This window comes from Macrotis lagotis, chromosome 8 (genome assembly GCF_037893015.1).
Source record: "Macrotis lagotis isolate mMagLag1 chromosome 8, bilby.v1.9.chrom.fasta, whole genome shotgun sequence".
Classification (NCBI taxonomy): domain Eukaryota; kingdom Metazoa; phylum Chordata; class Mammalia; order Peramelemorphia; family Peramelidae; genus Macrotis; species Macrotis lagotis.
In genome coordinates, this window is record NC_133665.1 from 136,170,064 (window position 1) to 136,197,378 (window position 27,315).

At 37.5% G+C, this 27,315-nt stretch overlaps 1 long non-coding RNA gene across 1 annotated transcript in view; it reads right to left on the minus strand.

Annotated features, from left to right (window-relative positions):
• Window positions 1-12,484: 12,484 nt before the first annotated feature.
• Window positions 12,485-27,315, minus strand: part of LOC141496192 (uncharacterized) — a 54,824-nt gene continuing 39,993 nt past the window's right edge. Inside the window, exon 3 of the long non-coding RNA XR_012470974.1 lies at window positions 12,485-13,617. This is a non-coding gene — a long non-coding RNA (uncharacterized LOC141496192). The remainder of the gene's footprint in view (window positions 13,618-27,315) is intronic.

Consider the following 27,315-nt stretch of genomic DNA (forward strand, 5'->3'; position numbering starts at 1 on the left):
TTAACATTTCTATTATTATCATTAATTCTTATTATTCATTCCAAAAAGATGTAAACACATGAAAAAGTTATGCATTAATAAATCAAACAGACTATAAGTGTCCTAGAAACTCAGAGGAAAAGTTGATCAGTTTAAGTGGGAGCAGTAGGAGAGACAATCTGGTGAAAGATTAAAATATGAAGCCTGAACATAGAAGAATACATCTTGGGTTTTGCAGGGTTTTTTTTTTTGTTGTTTGTTTTGTTTTGTTTTTTGGTCTTTTCAGAATGTTCCAAGAGTAGTACTAGAAATAGAAAGAACTGTATAGGTTCGGAAATGGAGACCAGAAGTCCTTTGTATAAAAAAAAAAAGACTTGAATTTCTAGGGAGCTTCAAAAGGAATGAGAACAAGTTTTGGTATCTCCATAAAATAGTGGGAATAAATTTGTCATTTTTTATAACACATTAACACAATCAATGGCAATTTGTTTTAAGTCTCTACTTTGTACTTTATCTTTTCAATAAGATAAGCACCAGTGTGATATGATACAGAAAAACTCAGGTATGTACTCTGTTTTTGGCAAGTCAATGGGGTTGTGACTTCCCAAGTTCACACAGCTACCCTTTGAGGAATGACTGTTAATGTTTCTAGGTTCTTTTAGCATGAGGACACATGAACCAGATGAATGGCACATGAACCAGTTCTTGGGGGGGGGGGGGGGGGGGAGGTGAGTAGGAGAACATACCAGCTACTGATATTCTTGCTTTCCTTTTTTTTCTTTTTTTAGGTTTTTGCAAGGCAAATGGGGTTAAGTGGCTTGCCCAAAGCCACACAGCTAGGTAATTATTAAGTGTCTGAGGTCAAATTTGAACCAGGTACTCCTGACTCCAAGGCCGGTGCTTTATCCACTACGACACCTAGCCCCCAGCTACTGATATTCTTAAGTTTTACCTTTTATGAACCAGAATCAGCTACTTTCTTCTTCAGAAAAGAAGTAGAATTAGAATAGGTTCTGAGATAGATTTTGGATTTTTGGAAAGTTTTGTTCCAAATGAAGACAATAGCAAAGTGACATTAAATGATGATCCTATTACATGCCATGCACTGAGTTTTGCAATTATTATTTCATTTGATCCTTATAAAAACACTGGGAAATAGGTGCTATTATTATCTCCATTTTTATGGATGAAGAAATTGAGGCAGACCAAAGGAATTGAAGAAATGGCAAATAGTGATCTGTTTGTTTGGAATAGTGGAAGTAAAGTGAAATCAGTCTAGAAAGAATAATCATTGTAACAATATTGCTGTTGATGTTGATGATGATGATGATGTTTGTCCTTTGTTTTCGAAGAAGTCCATTGTGCTGTCACCAACCTCACTTTCTTTCCCAAAGCCATCTGGGTCCAATGACCAGATTGGAATCTGGATGCCTGAACATAGCCCTAGATGTGAAGCAATCAGGGTTAAGTGATTTGCCCAAGATCATTTGGCTAGTAAGTGTCTGAGGCTGGTGTTCTACCCACTGCAACATCTAACTGCCTCATTGCTGTTATTGTATACAAGGTTTTCCTTGTTCTGCTCATTTCTGTTTGCATCATTTGTTCATAAAGGTTTTCCTAAGTTTTTCTAAAACTGTGCTGCTCATCAATTCTTATAGGACAATAGTATTCCATCACAATCAAATACCACAACTTATTTAATCATTCCCCATTGTTGGACATCCACTCAATTTCTATATTTTCTACATATAAGTCCTTTTCCATTTCTTTTGATCTCTTTAGGACATAGAATTAGTAATGGCATGCATGGTTTTATAGTCCTTTGGGTATAGCTCCAAATTTTTCTCCAGAATGATTGGATCAGTTTACAATTCCACATGCATCAATGACCCTATTTTTCCACCTTCTTTCCAAAATTTTTCATTTTCCTTTTCTTTCTAGTTAGCCAATCTTATAATGAGTGAGGAAGTATATCAAAGTTGTTTTAATTTGAATTTCTCTAATAGTGATTTAGGGCATTTTTCCCCCATAAAACTATTGATAGCTTCAATTTCTTCTTCTTAAAACTGCTGGTTAATATCCTTTGACCATTTATCAATTGGGGAAAAATTATAAAATATATACATTTTAGTTAATTCTTGATTTATTTTAGAAATGAGGCCTTTATCAGAGAAATGTGCTGTATAAATTTTCTCCCAGTTTCTCTATAATTTTGGTTGCATTGGTTTTGCTTGTACAAAACCTTTTTAATTTAATGCAATCAGAATTATTTAATTTGCTTCTCATGATCCTCTCTGGCTCCCCCCCCCCATAAATTTGTCTACAGCTGTTACAGATAAATTTTTCCCTGTTCCTTTAATTTACTTATATTACTCTTTATGTGTAAATCATTACTCATTTTGACCATATGGTCCATGCAGAGTTTCTTCAGACTATTTTCAGTTTACCTTGCAATTTTTATTTAAGTGGTAAGTTCTTACCCCAAAGATTCAATCTTTGGGTTTATCAAAAATCAGATTACTATAGTCATTTATAATTGCATATTGTATATCTGATATAATCTACTGATATACCACTCTTTTTGTGTGGATGGTTACTATTTTGTAATATAGTTTAAAATTTGTTATGACTAGGCAGCCTTTCTTCACATTTTTTCAGCTGATTCCTTTGATAGTCTCGACCTTTTGTTCATGTATGAATGTTACTGTTTTTCTCACTCCATAAAATAATTCTTTGATAGATATGACTGAATAAATAAATTTATTTAGGTAGAATTGGTATTTTTATTATAGTTTAGCCTACCTATGAGCAATTAATATTTCTCTAATTGTTTAGCTCTATTTGTGTGAAAAAGGGTGGATTCTTTCAATTTCAATTTTACTCTCTGATTTTAGAATAGCAAAGTAGTTTTCCTTTGTAATTTCTTTATAATTTCTTGAAAATTGATTTCTAGGGGCGTCTGGGTGGTGTAGTGGATAAAGCACTGACATTGGAGTCAGGAGTACCTGGGTTCAAATCTGATCTCAGACACTTAATAATTACCTGGCTGTATGGCCTTGGGCAAGCCACTTAACCCCATTTGCCTTGCAAAAAAACCTAAAAAAAAAATTGATTTCTAGGCTCTTTCTTTAATCATGACTTTCAAGCAGTCAAATAGTTATTAAATTATTTCTCCTGTGTCTTTTTCTGGATCATTTGTTTTTCCAGTGAGCTATTTAATATTTTCTTCTATTTTTCATTCCACTGATTTAGTTTTATTATTTCTTTTTGTATCTTAGAGTTATTAGTTTCCACTTGCTCGATTCTAATTTTGTGGAATTATTTTCTTTTAGTGAACTTTTGCACCTCTCTTTCCATTTGACCAGTTCTGCTTTTTAAGGAGTTATTTTCATCAGTGAAATATTGTATTTCTTTTATAATTTGGTGAATTCTGTATTTTTCAAGATATTATTATTTTCAGAATTTTTGTGCTTCTTTTGCTAAACTATAATTTCTCTTTTAAAAAAAATAAATTTATCTGGGGGTGACTAGGTGGCGCAGTGGATAGAGCACCAGCCCTGGAGTCAGGAGTAGCTGAGTTCAAATATGGACTCAGACACTTAAAATTACCTAGCTGTGTGACCTTGGGCAAGCCACTTAACTCCATTGCCTTGCAATAAACAAACAAACAAATAAATTCATTTTGAGCTTAAATTCATAAAAAAGAAAAAAAAGAAAATTTCTTTCACACAGAACAACACAAAAGAGGGTTCAATATAAAACTATGACCTTCCATTTCACACTATTTACTTTTCTGAAAAAACTGTGTCATAAATATTATGCCATTTTAGAAGCTACACTGCTTTTCTATGCTTCCTTCCAAGTTTTCTTTTCATTTCCTCTGTGTACTTTTAATTTTTTTCTTTGCTCTTCCCTCCCTCCCCACCCTAGAGAAAGCTACCATTAGACATATGTGTTTATGTTTGTGTTTTGTGTGTCTGTGTGTGTGTGTGTGTGTGTGTGTGTGTGTGTGTCTATGGGGAGTGGGGAGTGGGAGTAGTGAATAAAACATACTATACATACTTCTATTTATCAGTGCTTTTTCTGGAGGTGGATAGTATCTTCCTTCACCAGTCCTTTGTAGTTGATTTGAGAATTTATAATCATCAAAATGACTTAGACATTCAAAGTTGTACTTAGAACAATATTGTTATTGTGTACAATGTTCTCTTTTCATTATTTCGTGTAAATCTTTCCATGCTTTCCTAAATCCAGTCACCATCATATTCCACAATATATTAATCCATTCCCCATTTGGCAATATCCCACTAAGGTTCCAGTTCTTTGCCACCCCAAAGAGAACTAAATATTTTAGACCATATAAGGTCTTTTACTTTTTTCCCTAATAATCTTGGGGAACAGACCTAAGACCAGTATTATGGGATCAAAGGATATACACAGTTTTATAACTCTTTGTGTATAATTCCAGATTGCTCTCCATTATGGTTGGATCAGTTCACAGTTCCACCAATAATGATTGGTGTTTCACTTATTCTTCCTATTGCTTTAGTCAATAGGTGTAAAATGATCTCAAAATTGATTTAATTTACATTTCTCTAATCAGTAACGATTTAGAGCATTTTATATGACTGTATAGTTTTAATTTCTTCTTTAATTTAATTTCTTCTTCTTGAGGAATTACCTGTTTATATTCTTTGATCTTTTATCATTTGGGAAATACTTGTATTCTTATGAATTTGACATGTATTTGAGATGAAACCTTTATCTAAGAAACTGTCTAAAAATTTTCTCCCTACTAATTTGCTTTCCTTCTGATCTTATAGTCACATTGGTTTTATTTGTTCAAAGTCTTTTAAATTTAATGTAATTGAAATTATCCATTTTATAATCTCACAATACCTATTGTTTATTCATAAATTGTTCTCCTAACCATAAATCTGATAAGTAATATGTTCCATGTTTTACTAACTTTCTTTTCACAATTTTCTTGCATCATTCTCATTTCTTTTCCAAAATTTTCTTCTACCACTCATTTTGATTTTTAAAATTTTTTAAACTCTTCCAAGAATCCTAATTGGGACTGTATCCAATTCATATCCCCCCCTTTTATGATTTGCTTATAACTGTTTTGATATTGTTTTCTTCTGAATTTGTGTCTTGATCTTCTCGGTTATCATAGTAGCTTTTCATGTTAAGGTTCTTTTTGTTGTTGTAGTTTCTCATTTTTCTAGTCTATTTCTTAACTTTGGGTTTGTTTGAGTTTTTTTAAAGTGTGCCCAAGGCCACACAGCTAGGTAATTATTAAGTGTCTGAGGCCGAATTTGAACTCAGGTACTCCTGATTCCAGGGCTGGTGCTCTATCCACTGCACCATCTAGCCACCCCTATTTCTTAACTTTGAACTTAGTTAAAATTAGACTCTGTTTCTGGGGGGCACTCTCTTAAACATCAGACTTTTTTGCATCGATGTTTTCAGAGTGATATGATCCAGGGAGAGCTATGCTCATTGCTCTCCCAATCTGCTCTTTGGTCTTTACCTAAGAAGGGTCCCTACTTGGTTGTGACTAAAAATGCAATTGGTCCTCAAGGTTTCTAACCCCTTGGGACTGAAAGTGTAGCTCTCCACACTGAGACCTTAAAATGGATACAGGCATTGGAATAGGCAAATAGTTCCTGATCCTGTCCCAAGGCTAGCACAGGGGTGCATTATAGTCTCTTTATGACCATATTCAAGATATCAAGAGATCAATAATGATTCTAACTAGGGAACTCCTGAAGAAGTTACTTCCACAGCCAGCTCCAAAGCCCACAATTGGTGTTGCTGCCATGCGAGCTCCTGGCTGATCCCCATTCTAATGTCAAAGGATGTTGTCTTGGAATGGAAAAATTCTCATGCCCTCCTTTTGTTAGTCCCATTACTCCAGAATTTGATTTGAGGTGTTTTTTTAAAAGTTGTTTGTACCACTCTGAGGCACCACCTCACACCTATCAGATTGACCAATATGTCAGAAAAGGAAAATTATAAATGTTGGAAGGGATATACTTTTCCACTTAGACACTAAAGTTCTGTTGGCGGAATTGTAAAATGATCCAACCATTTTGGAGAGCAATTTGGAACTATACCCAAAGGGCTATAAAACAGTAGATGCCCTTTCTCCAGCAATACCACTATTAGGTCTATATCCCAAAGAGATCATAAAAGGGAAAAGGATCCACATATACAAAGATATCTATTAAAACAATTTTTTGTGGTAGCAGAGAATTGGAAATTGAGGAATGCCCATCAATTGGGGAATGGCTGAACAAGTTATGGTATAATGTGATAGAATACTATTGTTCTGTAAGAAATTATGAACAGGTGGATTTCATAAAAACCTGGAAATACTTACATGAACTGATGCTGAGCAGAACCAAGAGAACATTGTACACAGCACCAACAACAATGTTTGTTGATCATCTCTGACAGATTTAGCTTTTCAGAACAGTCAGTGATAAAGGACAATTCCAAAAGGCTTATGATGGAAAATACCATCCACATCCAGAGAAAGAACTATGGAGCCTGAATGCAGAATAAATTTGTTATTTGCTTTTAAAATTTGGGGGTTTTTTTTTTTTGCCTTTTCTTTCTCATGATTTTTCTCCCTTTTTTCTGACACTACTTTCACAGCATGAGTAATATGGAAATGTGTTTAACAGGACTGTATGTAGGAAGAAAGAGGAAGAGAAAGAAAATTTGGAACTCAAAATAGTATAAAAATGAATGTTGAAAACGATCTTTACATATAATTCAGAAAAATGCAAAAAACAATAATGTTATTTCTAAGAGACTGTTTGGAGATCCTAACTGTAGTATATCCTCTATTCCACTATCTTGGTTCCTCCTCCAGAAGTTCCTCTGCTTCCTCTGCTTATGCAAATATCTGCATATTATTTCCTACCAGTAAACTATAACCCCTTCTATAAGTGTTTTTTTGGTGTCTGTATGTGTGTGTGTGTGTGTGTGTGTGTGTGTGTGTGTGTGTGTGTGTGTGTGTGTGTGAGAGAGAGAGAGAGAGAGAGAGAGAGAGAGAGAGAGAGAGAGAGAGAGACCTGAAGGACTATGGGAAGAGGAGGTTTTGAAAGAAGAATGAATCAAAGGACTCCTTGAGAGATTTAACAGTGAAGAAGTAAAGTGACTTTTTAGAAATAATACTCTCACCCAGTACACAGTCTCTTAGCACAAGGTGGGTGGTTGATGAATTTATTTTGAATTAAACTGAATGATAGTTATCTTTTTTGGTTGTATGAACAAAATCTTAGCTAAAATTTGTAGCTTTCCCAATTTTTATCATACTACTCTGAATAAAAACAGGCACTCAAAAGTTATTGTATTTTATATTGAATGCTTTTGATTTGTTGATTAGGAGACTATATGATGTAGTGAAGAGTCAAAACCATCTGAGTTCAAAGTCAGACTCAAACACTTATGAGTTGTATCAGCTTTGGCAAGTCACTTCCCTCACCTTTTCTCATCTGTAAAATGGGGATAATGATAGAACCTACCTCCCAGGGTTGTAGCAAGGATCCAATGAGATATTTATAAAGTGTTTCAAAATTCTTAGTTGTTGTTGTTATAGAGAGCTGGTCAAAAAGTCCTGGGTTCAAGTCTTACCTCTGACACATTCTGGCTAGGTAACACTGGGCAGTTCATCTACCCTCTTAGTTCTCTAGGTAATTCTCTTAGACTATACTTTATTTTTACTGAAATTTTATTTTATTTTTCCAATTGCATACATTTATCCATTTGCAATTTATGAGTTCCACACTTTTTTTTTACCACCCTCCCTTTTCTTCCACTTCCTCATGGTGGCAAACTGTCTGGAAAAATTTGTACATGTACATTTGTGTTACACATATTTATATATTATCAGACCATACTTTGTAGATAGAAGATGTCAACCTACACAAATAGAGAAGTTTTCTAATCTGAAAGTTCCTTATGCCAATGAAATGGCAGGTGTTATCCCCTTTATTAAATGGAATTTAGAAGTGCATTCAACAAATTACACTCTAATTTATAGTTATAATAATGTTTGTCCTTCATTTTTGATGAAGACCACGACATCAGGGAGGTGATACCATGACAAGCCCATAAATTGGATTTGAGTTAGGGAGGGGCTGTGCTAAGTCACCAGCTTCACTTTCACCTCCAGAGCCATCTGGATCCAGTGACTAGATATAAAATCAGGATGACTGGAGATGGCCCTGGATGAAAAGCTATCAGGGTTAAGTGACTTGCCCAAGGTCACACACAAATTAGTTAGATGTTAACTAGATGATGCAGTGCATAAATCATTGAACCTGAAATCAGGAAGACCTGATTTTAAATCTAGTCTCACCCAATTATTAGCTAGGTCACCTTGGGTTAATCACTTAGTCTCCACCTTTCTCAGTTTCCTCATACTTAAAATGGGGATAAAATAAAAGCCCCTATTTCCCAGAGTTATTGTAAGGATAAAATAACATTTGTAAAGTTCTTGGTAATCTTAAAGAACTCTGTAAATGCTAGCTTTTATTATAGATCTTCCATTTCACAATAGACCACCCCCACCCCTTCATCTCAGACTAGGTGGTGACATTTTTTTTTAAATCAAACTATATAGAGTCTTTCCTTGAAGTGACAAATGCTTATGCTTCACTGCTGGACTTTAAACAGAGCAGGATTCATCCATTTGCTAATTACTTTTCCCTTTGGGAAAATATTAACTACTTTGACCAAACCAGGTATTATTTCAAAACCTCATTCTGCAGAGCTGCCAATAAATGGCATTCTTTTTTCCCCTCAAACCAACAGGGATCAGGAGCAAATGAAACATACACAATTTCATCTCCATCATTTCCCCACTCCCGAGATTGTTTAAAGGCCACCACACTCTGATCTCCTTCTGCCTTTTAAAAGTCAGGAAGTTCCAGGCCAGGACAAAGCATCCCAGTGGAATGAATCAGTTGAATAGTGTTCAAGGTGATGGCCCACTGAGAACAGAGAGTCAGCACCCTGTTCTTCCACTTGGCTTGGTCATAGCTCTTTTCAGAGCTTTTCAACAGCAAGCCTTGAGCCTAGGTTTGTTTCCTACTTCTCTGTTCTATTCAATTCTTTTCTTTTTTTTTTCCTACCCTAGCTTGGTGAATGGCTGTGGGATGTGCGTATGTGCTCACTGAGCGAAATCAGAAATCTGTGGAAAGATGACAGTTAGTCACCCCGTGAGGCTATCTCAGTTGTGTTTGAACAGTAAAAACCTTTAAAAATCACTGTGCACCAAGGAGACATTTCCATATTTCACAGCTATTTCAGATGGGTTTGGAGAGTCGATGTTGCCGCAGAATAAAAAAAAAAAAAAGGAAAGTGGAAAAATAGAAAATGAAATATTTGGATGCAGGAGAGGGGGGGTATTGGCCAGTTTACTATTCATTTTTTTTCTTCCATGTGGAGCAGGTAATAGGGACTCTAAAATGAGAGAGATTAGGGTTGCTAAGGAGGTGGCCTGGGCTTGTCAGTGTTTAAAAAAGGAGTTCAGGTCCCTATTTCCTCTTCATGCTAATCCCCCAGTTAAGGGTCTTTATCTGAAAGAGCCAGAGTCGGAAGATTGGGAGGTTTTGATTCTAGATCGGTATTTCAAGGCAAGATTCCTGCTGACCTCCTGAGGAAAGATTAGCTTCAAAGCTATGGACCCTTTCCTAGCTGGATCTTATTGGAGACGGTTGCCTGGTTACATCCTACTGAAACTAATGGGCTATGTTCAGCTGTGATTGACATCCCTAATCAGCTACCTGTATTAGGGGCCAGCCATAGACAAAAATTCTCCCCGTGTGAAGTGTATATTTAGTGTGGCAGCAGAAAAGAGGAAGATATTATAATGGAACTGGAGTTCGGAGATTTGGGTTCAAATCCTCCTTTGTATACCTATTAGCTTGTGTAACTTTGGGGAAATCACAACTGCTCTGAATCCTCTATTTTTCTTTTCTTTAAAGTAGGGATAATAAGATTTTTATTTCTTTTCTGTTGGAGTTTTTGAGAATCCAGCACTTTTTTATTTGGAAAGCACATAGAGACATAATTGTCATTTTACCCTTGGAAATCATTGTACATTCCAGATTTTGTCATTATTGGGCTTATACTCAGAGGGGAATGGAACCAAAATATCAATCAATCAGTGAACATTTTATTTAACACTGACTATGTGCCAAGAATCCAAGAATAAGTGCTTAACAAATCCTCTCTTCCTTTTTCCTTCCTTCCCTCCCTCTCTTTTTTCCTTTTCCTTTCTCCCTCTTCTTCCTTCCTTGCTAAATTCCTTACATGTAATCACTTTTAAAAAATGTTGAGATTATGGGAAATCAGAAAAAGGAGCATAGCCTGAGCCAAGATACAGAATAAACCAAAGACAATACTGGGTTAACCCCAAGCTCATCAGAAATAACAAATTGAATGTGCAAGCTAAAGCTAGATGAGTTAGTGGAACAACTCCCAATTCTACTCCAACTTCTCTGCCAATAGAATGTAAACTCCTTGAGGGCAGGGCTGTTTCAAATCTCATTTTGTATACCAGCCACTGAGTACAATGTCTGGCATGTGGTTGGTGTTTAATGCCTACTTTTCAATTGACTGTGTATTTTTCCCTTGATGAGATAACACCACAGATAAGCAAACTCATATTGTCTAGTATTTTCAACCTCAATGGTGCTCTATTTAGACCTCTCCCCCAAGATTATTTTCCCATTCACTTAATGATCATAGTCACTGGCCACCATGGCAAATGGAATCATTCTCTATATTTCTCAATCATTGGTCTGTCTTCTGGGTTTTCATCAAACTTTTTAGGGATATACCATTTGAACAGCAAGTCCACAGTTATCCTTTGTCCAAGGATGTCTCTTTCTTCCAACATCAGAAAGTTGATTTTTGCAGTGACTGAGGTTGTTATATCAACTAGCTAACCCAAAAGTGGTTAGGGAAGAAGAATGAGGTAGTAACAGTAGTAGGCTGGAGTGTCCAGGAACCTACTATTTCAATTGGTGTTTGTTTCTTCCTGTAGAGGTACTTTTCATATTAATATTGATGAAATGGATGATAAAAATATTCAAATACTTGGTATGTGGTGGGGGATGCAGATACAAGCAAGTAAAACAACTTCTGTCTTTAAAGAGAGCACAGAGATGAGACAGGGAATCCAGATAGGAATGTTTTGAAGAGGGAAGTCAGAGACAAGGGTGACTGGTTTACTAGGGTAATTGATTGTCATGTCCCCAGAGAGAATTATTGTTCTAGGAGTTGTAAGTGGGGATACAAGGGAACTGCTCCATTTCATGCAGATTACTGGAAAGGAATATGAAGGGCATGAGACAAGAGCTCATGGGTCACAATGATAGACCTTTTCTTTTTAAAAAAAATCTATTTATTTCTCAATTAAATGTAAAGACAGTTTTCAATATTCCTTTTGGCAGTTTTCTTCTTCCTTTGCCTCCCCCTGCCCCAAGATAGAAAGTAATCTGATATGGGTAATACATGTACAATCATGTTAAATATATTTCCATATTAGTCATGATATGAAAGAAGAAAGGGAAAACTTCAAGAAAGAAAAAACAAAGGACAAATTTTTAAAATTGAAAATAGTATGCTTTGATCTACATTCAGATTCCATAGTTCTTTCTCTGTATGTGGATGGCATTTTTCCATCACAATCTTTTAGAATTGTCTTTGATTATGGGATTGCTGAGAAGAGCTAAGTCTATCACTGTTGATCAACTCACTATGTTGCTGTTACTGTATACAATGTTCTCCTGGTTCTTCTTCACTCAACATCAGTTCATGTAAGTCTTTCCAAGCGTTTATGAAATCCACCTGCTCATCATTTATTATAGAACAATAATATTCCATTACATTCAGATACCACAAATTGTTTAGCTGTTCCCCAATTGGTGGGCATTCTCTCAATTTCCAATTCTTTGCCAACGGGGTGGGGGGGGGGGGCTTTCAATTCTCTCTGAATGTAGAGGTAGGAGAGCAGTTGACCTGATCTGGAGAGGACCCGGAAGTGAACTGAGTTTATATGTCAGTAATTTTTATTGTTGATATCATCCAAAATATGTTATGAAAATCATCATCAGCTTCATCCAGATACCCTAGGGAAAGCTGAGGGACTGGACTTAGAAGCCAGGAAAAACTCAATTCAAATCTGGCCCTAGATACTTATTAGCTATATGAACAAAGGAAAATCCCTCAACATTTTGCTTAGTTTTGCTAAGTTTTCTTAGTTATAAAACGGGGATGATATGTTTACCTTCCAGCATAGTTGTGAGGAACAAATGAGCTAATATTTTTCAAGTAGCACAGTATCTAGCAAAGAATAAGTGCTTAACAAATCTTCTCTTCCTTCTTCCTTCCCTCCCTCCCTTTTTACTTCCTTTCTCTCCTCCCTCCCTTCCTCCCTCCCTTCCTTCCTTCCTTCTTTCCTTCCTTCCTTGTTCAATTTCTCACGTTTAATGACTTTAAAGAATGTGGATCAATGATCTAAATTTTGAACTTTCTTTTCATTTGTTATAAAATGGCATAAATTCACATGTAACTGAAACTAAGGATGGCCCTCTAATTCCTTTGTGGACTAGCTTGTTAGAGGCCAGCATTGCTGGAAGTATTTAACCATGATACTAGTAAAGCAGAACCCCCTCCCCCTCTGTGGTCTATTGACCAAGAATCTTTGTTGTTCTCTATCTTTTTCAGTGCCTGAAGCATTTGTCTTCCTGATAGTCCTTGCCCACTGTCTCCAGAGGGGCAAAAATAGGAGGATTATTCATAATCAGGGATCAACAGCTCATTGGGTATGGTCCTTTAAATTATAACCATCCACCTCTCTTTCCAGCCTGGTTGGAGCAATTTGTTGTTGCTGTCCCAGATTTCTTCCCTATCATCTAACTTGGGCATAATAGCCATCCTGGACTTGGCTCTGGACATAGACTAAAGCTTCTCTCTGCTGTATGGCTGGCCAGATCCCATCTGGAGCATTGTGTCCATTTCTGGTCTCTACGTATATGAGGAACACTGCCAAACTGGAGCATGGCCAGAGGACTGTAATCAGGTTAGGCATGGGGACTAGAAGCTCTAGCACATGTTTAGCCTGGAGAAAATTGTGAAGGCCATGTTCATAGATGAAAGAGGGAGCAGCTTTGTTTTGTATGATTGCACAATGTAGAATTAGGATTTATGGATGGGAGTTACAAGAAAGCAAGTCTCTGATCTACTTAGGGAAGAAATTTCTAATAATTGGAACAATCCAACAATGAGAAGGGTTGATAGTGAGCTTCCTTTCATTGGCAATATGTGCAAAAGCTGCATGACCCCATCCTCAAGATGTTAAAGAGGGGATTACTGAAACAGCCAAGGTCTCTCTAGCTCTAAGAATCTGTGAGCAATTGTTCAAGAAAGTAGAACAGGAGGTTCCTGAAATAACCAGTTGATTTCTATAGGGTGATCCAAAAATAATTCAAAAAGTATCTTACAAAAGACTCAAAATCTGATAAGCAGAGGTTCTTTAAGTACATTAAAAGCAAGAAGCCAGCTAGAGTCAATGGAACTGTTCAAGTCTTCCAATGCCAGAAGTGCACTCTGTAAAATAAGAGATAGCAAAGTAAGTCAATGAGTCTTCCTTAAGATGGAACTGTGATAAAAATAAAGAATATCCTATACCTAACTGATAAGCCAGATGTACATAAATCACTGGGGCCAGATGGCATCTACTCAAGAGCTTTGAAGTAACTCAAGAGGAAAAATCATGGAAGTGTTGCCAAAAATGTATAACTCAACATTATAGATGGCGACTGCTGAGGAGGGTAAGAGAGGTCTGTCAGATTACTAACATAACTCTCCAAACTGGGAGCTGGGAATCAAGTGGAATTAAGATGGCAGGGACTTCCTGAAATTTCCCAAATTCCTCTCCAAACATTAAATTAATGCCTCAAAACAAATTCTGAAGTTGAAGACCCAATAGGATAAAGCAACTTAAGTGGGTCAGCAGGAAAATTCAATCTCACTGGGTGAAAGTCAAATGCCAATGCAGATCATGCCTTGGCAAGTTGGCAGCAGACTTTGGGAGTGACTGAATTTGCTGTGGAAAGCAATTTGACAGGAACTAGGTATACACCAACATTTCATATGTATACCAAAATAAAGTCAAAATAAGTATACAATTTAGACATAGAGAGTGATGCCGTAAGCAAATTAGGGGAATGTGGAATTGTTTACCTGTCAGCTCAATGGATAAAGAAAGAATTTATGATCAAATGAGAGAGAGAGAGAGAGAGAGAGAGAGAGAGAGAGCATTACAGAATGCAAAATGGATAATTAAATTAAAAATTTAAATTAAAGGGGATTGCACAAATAAAATCAATGCCAAGACTCGAAGAAAAGTAGAAAACTCGAAGAAAAAATTACAGGAAATTTCTCTGGTAAAGGTCTCATTTTTCAAATATATAGAGAATCAAGTCAAATTTATAAGAATAAAAGTCATTCCCAAATTCATAAATGGTCAAAGGGTATGAACAGGCAGTTTTCAGAAGAAGAAATCAAAGCTATCTATAATCATGTAAAAATACTCTTAATCACTATTAATTAATGCCAATTAAAACAACTCTAAGGTGTTGAAAGGGAAATGATAAATATTGGAGGTGATGTGGGAAAATTGGGACACTGATGTACTGCATTATTTGTGGAATTGTGAACTGATTCAACCATTCTGGAGGGCAATTTTGAACTATGCTCAAAGGCTATAAAAGTGTGCAACCTTTGACTCAGCAATAGTACTACCAGGTCTGTATTCCAAAGAAATCAAAGAAAAAGGAAAAAAACTTAAACGCACAAAATCATTTATAGTAGTTCTTTTTGCATTAGCAAAGAATTGGAAATCAAGGGGAATCATTTGGGGAATGACTGAACAAGTTTTAGTATTTTCTTTTGATGGAACTAGAAGACCTGATGAGCAAGAAGACTTAAGAAAAACCTGAAAAGATTTACACTATGTGTTGCAAAGTGATATGAGAACTAGGAGAACATTGTACATAGTAACAGAAATATTGTATGACAATCAACTGTGAATGGCTTAGTTATTCTCAATAATACAATGATCCAAGACAATTCTAAAGGACTTATGATGAAAATTATTATCCATCACCAGAGAAAGAAATGATGGAATCTGAAAGCAAATCAACGAATACTTTTTATTTATTTATTTAAGGCAATGGAGTTAAATGACTTGCCCAAAGTCACACAGCTAGGTCATTACTATGTGTCTGAGGTCGGATTTGAACTCAGGTCCTTCTGACTCTAGGGTCAGTGCTCTATCCCACTGAGCCACCTAGCAGCCCAAAGCATGCTTTTTTTAAAAGGAAAAAACAACTTTGCTTTTTTCTGATTGTTGTTTTATTTTTGTCTATTTTCTTTTGCAACATGACTAATATAGAAATATATTTTACATGCTTGCAGATGCATAACCTTTGTTAAAATGCTTACTTTCTTAATGCGGGGAAAGGAGAGGGAGAGAATTTGAAATTCAAAATTTTAAAAACCAAATGTGGGGCAGCTAGGTGGCACAGTGTATAGAGCACTGGCCTGGAGTCAGGAGGACCTGAGTTCAAATCCAACCTCAGACACATAGTAATGGCCTAGCTGTGTGGCCTTGGGCAAGCCACTTAACCCCATTTGCCCTGCAAAAACCTAAAAAAAATTAAAATAATTAAAAAAAACAAATGAAAAAAATTGTTTCTATATGTAATTGGAAAAAGAAATAAAAATACGTTCAAAAATAACTGTACAATTGTAGGACAGGTTCTAGGTGAGACCCCGGGAGCTGCCGCTAAAGGAGCTGCAATTCCATATTTGACAAGCTAGTAGCAACTTCAGTAAAGAGTTAGGATTATTGAGTCACTGAAGGAAAGGCAAAAGAGTGACTTTGAAGGTAATTGAACGTGTGGACAAGGGAGGGAAATGTTTTTCCTGAATAAAAAGCTCATTTAAAGATTTAAAATTGCTGAAAGAGGAAACTGATTCTTCTCAGAATGGAAGAATGTAAGCAATGAGAACTTCCAGAGATCTGGGATAGGACTATTCTTAAATATTTATAAATGTCCAGCATAAGAAGGGCACACAGATCTCCAAATTGGAAAAAAAAAATTAGCCTGCTCAGGGGATGATACAGCAGTGGAGATGCACTGCAGGACTACATTACAAGGTCATGGATGACTGTAAAAAAAGTATTTATTAAACACTTACTGTATACTAAACACTGAATATCCAAACAGAAAGCCAAAGATAGTTTCATCTTACAAGATGCTTTACATTCAAATAAGGGAGAAAACACAGAGTAGGTTTCAGTTGCCAGTCAGATGGAAAGTTCCACTAGTCCTCAGGAAACAGGAAAAACAGATGGTACTATGCCTTCTTAATATAATTTCCACTGACAAAGTCATATTCACTTCTGATGATGAACCATTGGATAGCGCCAAGGTTTTTGGTGCTGGAAACTTTCTTTTCTGAGTCTTCTGGGTGATGTGGAAAAGTGAAGACTTTCCAAGTTACCAATGACTTCCTAATTGCCAAAAAATATTCCCTTAGCACTTTTTGTTCTTTTTCCTCCACCTCCCTCAATATACCTACACCCAGGGGCGGCTAGGTGGTGCAGTGGATACAGCACTGGCCCTGGAATCAGGAGTACCTGACTCAAATCCGGGTCTCAGACACTTAATAATTAACCTAGCTGTGTGGCCTTTGGCAAGCCACTTAACCCCATTGCCTTGCAAAAACCTTAAAAAAACAAACAAAAATATACCTACACCCAAAGGCTCTCACAAGTCCTCTCCCCAGGAGATCTTAATCCACATCAAAGCCCCACCTCTCACTTCTATATAGGGTACTCTGAAATCCACGTCTCTAGCTTCAGTCTATTTTCAGGGTCTCATTTGACTAAACCATAGGGTCTAGAGTTGTAGGAGATCTTAGAGATCACTCCCTTCATTTTACAGAGAAGGAAAATGAGGTAGAAAGAAGTGACTTTAAATCAAACCAATAAGCATTTAGATGCCAACTGGGTTCCAGGCACTATGATAAATGATAAGGATACAAAGACAAACTGAAAGGTCTTGCCTTCAGGAAGCTTATATTCTAATGGAAGAGACAAAAAGCAGATGACCATGTATAAACAAGATCTATACAGGATACATTGGAGATAACCTAAGAAGGAAGGCACTAAGATAAATGAGGCCAAATTAATCCAAGGAAAGGACCAGAAATGGAAAATAACTTCCTCACACTCATAAAATAACAGAATCAGAATATGAAACTGTCTTATGTTTCCAAATCCAATTCTCTTTTCTCTATGCAACTCTATTTCTTGGTAACTGTGTCTCTGTTCATTAGACATATCCAGGTGGATGTGTCATCACCTCAAAATATGATGGAGAAAAACTAAACGGATCTTCACCCTCCCCTCACCACCACACACCTTTCAGATTTCTACACTGCTGTCAGTGTTGCTACTCATTACACTTAAAATCTGGGGTCATTCTTGACATCTTCCTCATCTTCTCACCTCACAATTAATCTTTGCTTGTTACAAATGCATAATAAAGTCAGGAATGGAGCCAGATAGAATAAAAATAATGACCTTATCCCCTAAACTTGCCATTTTTGCTTTCCCTATCTGCTCTTCCACTTGCATGGGAAAGGGGAAGGAGTGACAGACCCTTAAGCCTCTGACAGTTTGCAGAGTAGTCAACCTCTAGAGTAGAGGCTAATTAAGTGTAGTCTGGCCATTAGAGACCAGGAAGGAAGCATAGAGGATGTCTATCTTAACTTAGAGTGAAGGTTCCAGAAAAGCAAATAGGAGAACCAAATTTAGTATAAACAGATGGATTTAAGCATGAAGGTACTACGATTGAACAAGGAATGACTACTCCCTGTTTTAAATAAGTAACTGCCTGGGGCAAGGGTCTCCTGCTGAAGATGAAGAACCTTGTTCTGCTCTGAAAGAATCAGATTATTTATTAAATGCCTACTATGTACCAGACACTGGGTTAGCTATACAAGAGAAAGGTAAAGAATCTATCCAATGAAAGGTAAAAGACATCCCTGGTCTGGAGGAACAAGCAAGATAATGGGGGGAAACAACATTCAAATGAGCATGAATGAAGAAGCGGCATCCAGGATAAATTGGAAATAATTCACAGAGAGGTTATTAGAAATCAGACAGAGGAGAGGCTTGCTGTAGAAGACAGGATTTTAGTGGGGCTTGAAGAACATCAGGGAAGTCAGGTGAGGAAGGAGAACATTCCAGGCATGGGGGACAGTCTGTGAAATTACCTGAAGTGGAGAGATGAAGAGATGAGATCACAGAGAAATACAAGATGGACTTCTTGAGGCAAAAAGCCAAAAAGATTTCACCCCCCCCAAAAAAAAACCTCCCCCAAGATATGCTTTTACTAGCTCTTAGCCTAGATCTGAGCATCCAATAGGTACTTAATAAATGCTTATTGCAAGGGGCAGCTAGGTGGCATAGTGGATAAAGCACCAGTCCTGGAGTCAGGAGTACCTGGGTTCAAATCCAGTCTCAGACACTTAATAATTACCTAGCTGTGTGACCTTGGGCAAGCCACTTAACCCCTTGCCTTGCAAAAAAAAAACCTAAAAAAAATAATAAATGCTTATTGCAGTGACTTGTTTACTTTCTGATCCATGGCTGAGAAGTAGCTATGGTAAGCCTCAGGACTTTGCACTTTAAATGGTGGCAGAGTGTTCAGTCTTCTCTTGAGGAAGAAGAAATAGCTGAATAACTAAGGACTGCAACCTGAGGCTGGAAGCAGAGAGAAGCCCTCTATTCATTGGATTATTCTATTAGGATGTGCTTTGTAGACACAGTTACCAGGAGTTAGTATCACATAAAGGAAGGGGTCAGAAAACCTGGCTTCACACCCTACTTCTGCTACTCCCTATATTAGACCAGGGAAGTTACTTCACCTTTCTGAATCTCTCCTTATATGAATTTAGAACTGGTCTGGCCATAGGCAGCAAAACTGGGCATCTAGGTCAGCATCTCCATTAAAACTTCTTCTAGGGGAAGAGCGTGTCTGGAGAAGACCAGAGAAATTGGGGCTTGGTTGGAGCAGCACAATGCATCCTAGAAATACATGTGTAGTTCTAGAGCAAGGGTGGGGAACCTCCAGCCCATAGACCATATTGTTTTAGTATTGCCAAGGTAACCGCAGGGAGGACTCAAAATTCAATAAATCTAGGAGTTTTTTAAAACTAAATTAATTAAATGCTTGACCAAATATAGCCCATGAATGATATTATAAATATCCAAATGACCTTTGGTAGAAAAAAAGTTTCCCATCCCTGTTCTAGAGTGTCAGAGGTAGATCTATACTTTCACATGGGTATCCTTCAACTCTTCTTATTCATGGTATGTCTATTTGGTGTCAGAGCACACAGGAGGGATAATATTTCATGATTACTTTTCCTAAAACAGTTAAATACCTTTGCTTGGAATTGTGTTCTCTTGCTAGTTAATGGAGGAAGAAGCAAACAAGAATATATTGGGCACCTACTGTGACCCAGGAATTGTCCAAGGTTCTTTCCAAATAATTTTTTATTTGAACCTCTAAACATCAAGGAGGTGGGTACTATTACTTACCCCCATTTTACAGTTAAGGAAACTGAGGTAAACAGAGCTTAAGTGACTTACAGATTAATCAATGTCAGATTTGGATTTGGGTCTCCCTGACTTCCTAGCATGCCATTAATTGCCTCTAGTTGTGCTAAATGGGGCTCATAAGATACGGTGCTAAGTGAATATAGATTTAAAGAGTACCATGACCGTGGGATACATTTGTGTGGGGGAACCCTGGTACTATACTTGTATCTAACCCATCTCTTATTATTCCCTCAACCACTTCCCAAATTATACCTTTATCACTTCATGCTGGATTATTGCAGTATAGTCTTTTTTTTTTTTTGCAAGGCAAATAGGGTTAAGTGACTTGTCCAAAACCACACAGCTAGGTAATGATTAAGTGTCTGAGACCGGATTTGAACCCAGGTACTCCTGACTCCAGGGCCGGTGCTCTATCCACTGTGCCACCTAGCTGCCCCTATAGTACTTTTTTAAAAATTCTATTTCCAGTTCAAATTTCTCTCCCTTCATCCAGCCCCTTCCTCTCACATTGAGAAGGTAAGAAATACAATGCTCAAGACACTTATAAAGTTACTTTTGCTATATACTCTAACCAGTCTCTTTCCTATTGCCTCACATTCTCCTAGCCATCACACATCTACCTCCACTTTTTTCTCTCACTGATCCTTGAAAAGAATATTTTTTTTCATTATTGGCTGAACATGGAATTCAGCATAGTGGGAGACTCCCAGATTTGTCACCAGAAAAATTGCTTTGAAATTCCAACTCTGCTTATTATTCCTATGTGATTATGTCCAAGTCACTTCACTTTTGGGTGCCTCAGTTTCCTTAACTGTAATATGATGGTGTTGGACTATATACCCATTTAGCTCCTTCGAATCAAAATCTTGGGATCCTGTGCCATGAACAGTTGCACCTCCATGCCTTTGCTCACACTTTTTGCTTCCCACATGGCCCTCCCTTCTCACGCCTTTCTGCTTAAGTCTTTCCCATCTTTCAAGTCGTAGCTCAAGTCTCCTTCCCCCACAAAAGCCTCCTCTGCTGCCCTAGTCCTCAATGATCATTCTATCTTCTCAACTCCTCTTTTAAAAACTCTTGCGCCACAACAGTCTGCTCAGTTCTTGAAATTTACAATTTCTGAATGTTGGGAGAGGATTAAGGAGGAGTTTCCATTTTTAGAGGCTCAATACCGCAATTTGAAACTAGAATGTGAAAAATTGGCTAGCAAGAAGCTTGAAATATGAAGGCATTATGTCATATACTGTAATGTCTTATGGTTGAATATAGAAATGCACAAACAGGCAGAAATTTCCAATAGGATGAATTCTGTCTGTGCTAAGTCATTTATTTTCTGAACCAAAAAGGATCTTGAATTCTACTCCAGGGACCACCCTTGACTCTGATAAGTGAGATGACTTTTTGCCTTCTCTTGGCTATCAACCAGATCTTTGTCCATCTCACTTCCTGGGCACCAACCCCAAATTATGTCATACATTGGTAATTCATTGATTCCTTCTCAAATGCTTTTTTTTATTTTAAATTACACATTTTTTCAATAGCAAAAATCTATATTTTTATACTCACACTCAACTCCCCACACCCTCTCCTCCCCCCAGACTTACCTTGAGCATGAAGGAAAAATAAATCCTTTTGTAAACAAAGATAGTCAATAACAACATTTTCACATTGGTCATATCAAAAAAGAATCTGTCTCATTCTTCACTGAGTCCTTCACTTCTCTATTAGGAGATGAGTAGCATGTTTCTTTATTAATACTCTGTAATCTTTGTTGGCCATTATGTTGATAAGCATTTCTAATCTTTACCATATTACTATTGCATAAAATGTTATGTTTCAATTCATTTCATTTGGCATCAAATCATACAAGTCTTGCCAGTTATCTAAAATCATCCCCTTCATCACTTCTTGTAAAACAATAGTAGGCCATCACATTTATATATTGTTAACTATTCATCCATTTCCCACTATAGTTACTCCCTCAGATTCCCATTCTTTGCCATCTTAAAAGAGCTATAAATATTTTTGTACATCCCTAGAGTTAGTTGTGCTTAGGATTAATGCTTTCTTAATCTACCTTCCCTCTAATTTTTCTTCCCCATGTCCCTGCTCCCTCCTATTTTCCTATTCAGTTGCTTTCCATGTTTTCTTCTTCTATTAGAATGTTAGTTTTCTGAGGCCAGGACTGTTTTGCCTGTTTGTATTTGTATCAGTATTTAGCAAAGGGCATGGGACAAAGTAAGCATTTAATAAAGGTTCTCTCTGTGTCTCTGTCTTTCTGTCTGTCTGTCTGTCTCCTCTCTCTCTCTCTCTCTCTCTCTCTCTCTCTCTCTCTCTCTCTCTCTCTCTCTCTCTCTCCCCCACTCCAATGGATCTAATATCTCATAGATATGGCTACTTTTTCCAGAGGTACAGATTGTACCTTCTTATCTTATACAATCCTTGTTCATAAGTCACATGTCCTTCTCGGTACATCTTGTACATGATATCTTTGCATCATTTTTTAAGTGTAAGCCATTTAGAGTAATATGATCCTATTATGTGTCTACTCTATTGTCCTTTGCAATTCTTCAGATATTATGATATTCTGGTTTGCCATTTCCTTCTCCAACTCCTTTTATACATGAAGAAACTGAGGCAAACAGGGTTGAGTGACCTGCCCAGGGTCACACAATTACTAGTAAGTGTCTGGAGCTGGTTTTGTACTTGGGAAGATGAGTCTTCCTGATTCCAATATAATCCTTAGTCCTTACAGTTTCATTAGGATGATATTGGCATTTAAAAAGATGAATTTTTTGAAATTAAAAATGTCTTAAGATGTAGCTTGGTATCACTTTTGCCAACAAGAGCCCTGGAGGACCTTATCATCTGTACTAGACATCCTCCAGGACATTTGTAGATATGATGCTGATCCTTTTTTATACTTTGCTGAATAATGATCACTAGAACATCACTGAACAGTTATCTCTGTAGTTGAATCTATCAAAGCATCATACAAAATCATAACATACCCATAAAAGATATGTTGAAGGAGAGATTTTAAGGTTGGCATTTTAAATGTATATATATATATATATATATACATATATATATATATGTATATATATATATATATACACATACACACATATCTACACAATATTTAATGCGTTCAGTAGTTTTCAGTATCATCTAACTCTTCATGACTGCATTACGGGTTTCTTGGCAAAGATATTGGAGAGGCTTGCCATTCCCTTCTCCAACTCATTTTACACATGAGGAAGTGGAGGTAAACAGGGTCAAGTGACTTACCCAAGGTCACACAGTTACTAGTAAATGTCTGAGGCTGGAGTTGAACTCAGAAAGAGTTTTCCTAACTCCACACCTTGTACTTTACTGAATTATCTAGCTGTCTCTAGTTAGGTAAGGACTTTTGGAAATTCACAGTAATTCCCAAATATCAACATTCCTAATAGATCCCTTTTTTTTTTTATAGCAAATAAGTGCAGTTAAGCAAAACTGACTGACATCTTGACTGTGTCTGATAGTAATTGCCTTTCCTCACACCTGCACTCCAACACTGCTCTTACCAACAGGAGGAAGATCAGTTGAGACATTCATCTGAGATCTAGTCTCTGCCAGGGTTGTTTTCCTTTGCCTTATTTTGGTAATTATGAGTATTGTTCTGTTAACTTTTCTCTGCATTCTCTTTTAGGTTGCTCTCCAGAGTCCAATGCTTCCTTGTAATCCACAAATACCTGATGTTTGTCTTTCATTCCAGAGACCACCATGACATCAGGACATGGGGGGGGGGTATATGAATTGGATTTGAGTGAGGAGGCATTGTGCTAACTCACCAGCCTCACTTTCTCCCCCAGAGTCATCTGGGCACAGCGGCCAGATGGGAATCAGGACGACTGGAGATGGTTCTGGATGGGAGACAATTAGGATGAAGTGACTTGCCCAAGGTCACATAAGTGGCAAGTGTCTGAAGCTGCATTCGAACTCCCATCCCCCTGACTCCACTGAACCCCCAGCTACCCATAATCAACAAACAGTAAAGGCAATGAGATCTTGTATTCTTTATATCTCTCAGTCAGTTTTCTAATTGCGAAGACATAGACTGCTGTAGAAAATCGTCTGCAAAAGGTAGCATGTTCCTTTCTCATAAGTTTATCAAGGATATCACGAGGAAGTGTGTAGATCATTCACACAAAATTTTATACAAGAGTGAGGCAAGAGAGCCAAGGAAAACTATAAACAATAATTGCAACAATAGAAATGAAGATAGTCCTAAATGGCAATAAAACTCGGGTCTAATATGATGGATAATATGGTTACTAAGTGATTAAAGCGAAAGGACACATTCTTTTTCTTTCTTTTCTTTTCTTTTTTGCCAAGGTAATGGGGTTAAGTGACTTGCTTGAGGCCACACGGCTAGGTAATTATTAAGTGCTTGAGATCAAATTTGAACTCAGGTCCTCCTGACTCCAGGGCCGGTGCTCTATCCACTACTCCACTTAGCCACCCTAAAAGAACATATTCTTACCAGAGGGCAATGGATAGAAGTGGAAAGGGACATGGATAAATCAGCTCTAAGTATTCTTTTAGGTGGTTTTATTTAACCGATGTTGGAGAATGGTTTTTTGTAGGAGGGCATGGTTTTGTTGGGATAAGTCTTTTTGTCAAAACAAAAAAAAAAAATTTTTTTTAAAGCAGGATTTTATAACAGAGCTGTAGCTAGGAATTCTTGTACCCAGGGTGAATTCTTTTGGGAGGGGGTGAGACCAAACAGAGAACAATGGGCTCCAGGTGGAAAGTCAATCAACATTTTTTTTAATCAACATTTTTTTTAAAGAGTTTACTACATGTCAGCATTGTACTAAGCACTGGATATACAAATAAAGGGAAAAGCATAGTCCTTGGCCCCAGGAAACTCACAGTCTAATAGAGGAACCAACATGCAAGCAACTTTGTAAATAGAAGATAAAAGCAATGCAAATGGAAGGTAATTTTAGAGAAAAGGCCCTGGAGGGCAAAAGGGTGTGGTGAGAGGGATATTGGAGGAGAGATACCTCTTGCACAAGGACTTGTTTAAACTTAGTCCTCAAAAAGTCCAGGGAAAGTAGAAATGAGGAGGTATGAGAGGCAAGGGCAAGGGCTGGAATGTCAGTGTGAAGAAGTGCAAACAGGTCAGCAGAGTTGAAATCATGTTGAGAGAAGATGCTAGAGTGCCTTCTTGGTACATGATGGCAGATGATCCCTGATCCTCAAGTCCTTGGCAGGAAACTGAGAGGGGTGGGGGAGGAGGCAAGTAGGAAGATAGTTTCAAACTTGGGGTCCTGAAGCTGAGGTCAGGCAAAGAAACAGAGCCTATACATTGTGAGTTGACTAGCTGTGTATGATACAGCTCTTCTCAGCAGTTCGGCAGTTCTAGAACAACCCTGGGAGACCTGTAATAAACAATGCCATCCTTATCCAGAGGGGGAAACCCCCCCCAAAAAACAAACAAAAACCACAGAATCTAAATGATCACAATGTTCACTTTTTAAAAATAAGAACCTTCTCTTATGTTTTTTTCTTCCTGTCTTATGGTTTACTTTTTTCCCCTTAGACCTAATTCCTAATACACAAAATGACCTATATGTAAGCATGCTAGACACAAATGTACCTGAACAACTTTTACTAGACTGTTCACTACAGAGGGGAGGGGTTAGGAAGAGAGAGTGGTAGAAAAATGTGTAAATTATAAATATTCAAGTGGATGAATAATGAAAAACTTTAATAACATGGAGTTAGAAAAATAAAATTAAAAAGTTAAAAAAGGGGGTGGCTAGGTGGCACAGTGGATAGAGCACCGGCCCTGGAGTCAGGAGTACCTGAGTTCAAATCCGACCTCAGACACTTAATAATGACCTAGCTGTGTGGCCTCGGGCAAGCCACTTAACCCCATTTGCCTTGCAAAAAAACCAAAAAACAAAAACCTAAAAATAAAAAAATTTAAGAAAAGTTTAAAAAAGAGAAAGCAACAGGGTCTAGAACTGATGGAGGGTTGAGGAGCATGAGGGTTACCATAGTAAGACAGTATGCTCTGAGCAAAAACTTGCCATGCTCTATTACCATGGGAATGAACTTCTGGCTCCTCTTTCTCTGAGAGAAGAAAGCACAGTAGAGTCCAGCAATATCTCCCTCCCCTCACTGCTCATTGCCTCCATCCCCCCATTTGCCCCTGCCCCTGCTACTGCAAGAAAACATTGCTTCATTCTTTGTACTTCTATCCCCAACACATAGCAGAGTGCTTGCCGCACAGTGGGGGTTAATGAATACTAGTGGATTGGTGGATTATCCAATGCTCATACTTACTAGGAGTAATGAAGGCTTCAGTTTTCTGAGTTGAAGCTGTTATTTCATTTGGAAACTCTTCTGGACTCCTAAGACTTAGCATAGGCATTGCTTGCCTCGTCAGACAGGCAATCAGTAAGTATTAATGAAATGCCTACTAAGTGCCAGTCACCAGGTTACACCTGGGTTTACAAAGAAAGGCAAAAAACAATCCTTGGCCTCAAGGAGCTCAGTGTGTTAGCCCACCTCATTCTTCTATGGCATCTGAAGCCATGAGATTCCTGAGCATATGTGGTTCCCCACATGTATGTCGTTCCTCTGGGAAGTCAGTATCTGTATGTATTGAACCAGCTTTTCTCTGCCCCGCTCAGTTCTAATTTTCTCTAACTCTTTGATCTTGCTCTCCAGCCCTGCTTAAATCTTCTCTTCCCCTCCTCCTCCTCCTTCTCCTTTTCTTCTTTCTTCTTTTCTTCTCCTTCTCTTTCTTTGTCTCCTTCTCCTTCTTCTTTCTTCCTCTCTCTCTTTCTCTCTCTCTCTCATTAGGTCTCCCTTTCTCACACAGGCTGAAAGTATGGTACAATCATTAGAGCACCAGGTCTGGAGGCAGGAAGACCTGAGTTCAAATTGGAGCTCTGACACTTTACTAACTGTGTGATCCTGCTCTAGTTACTTAAGCCCTGTCTGCCTTCAGCTTTCTGAAAACTGGCGTTAAGAGTAGCATCTACCATCTAGGGGTATTGTAAGAATCAAATGGAATCATATTTGTAGAAGTCTTTATTTCATTTTATTCTCACAACAAACCAAGGAATATAGGTACTATTATTAACACTAATTTACAAATGAAGAAATTAAGGTACATAGAGACTCATTAAGTGAACTGGAAGGAAACTTAGAAATTATCTTGTTCAATGGTGTCTCACTCAAATATAAACTGATCTCAGCTGAAGGTATATTGACTTAGAAAACAAATTAACATTATCTATGTTGTATTGTGTTTTATTTATCTTGCTAAATTTTTTTTTAGTTTTTTTTTTTGTGTGTGTGTGTGTGAGGCAAATGGGGTTAAGTGGCTTGCCCAAGGCCACACAGCTAGGTAATTATTAAGTGTCTGAGGCCAGATTTGAACCCAGGTACTCTTGACTCCAGGGCCGGTGCTCTATCCACTGCACCACCTAGCCACCCCCTAAATATTTTCTAAATATATTTTATTCTAGTTCAAGGCAGGCCTAGACCCTGAGTCTTGAATTTGATCCATTTGGGAAGTGATTTGCAGAGTAGGAATTTGA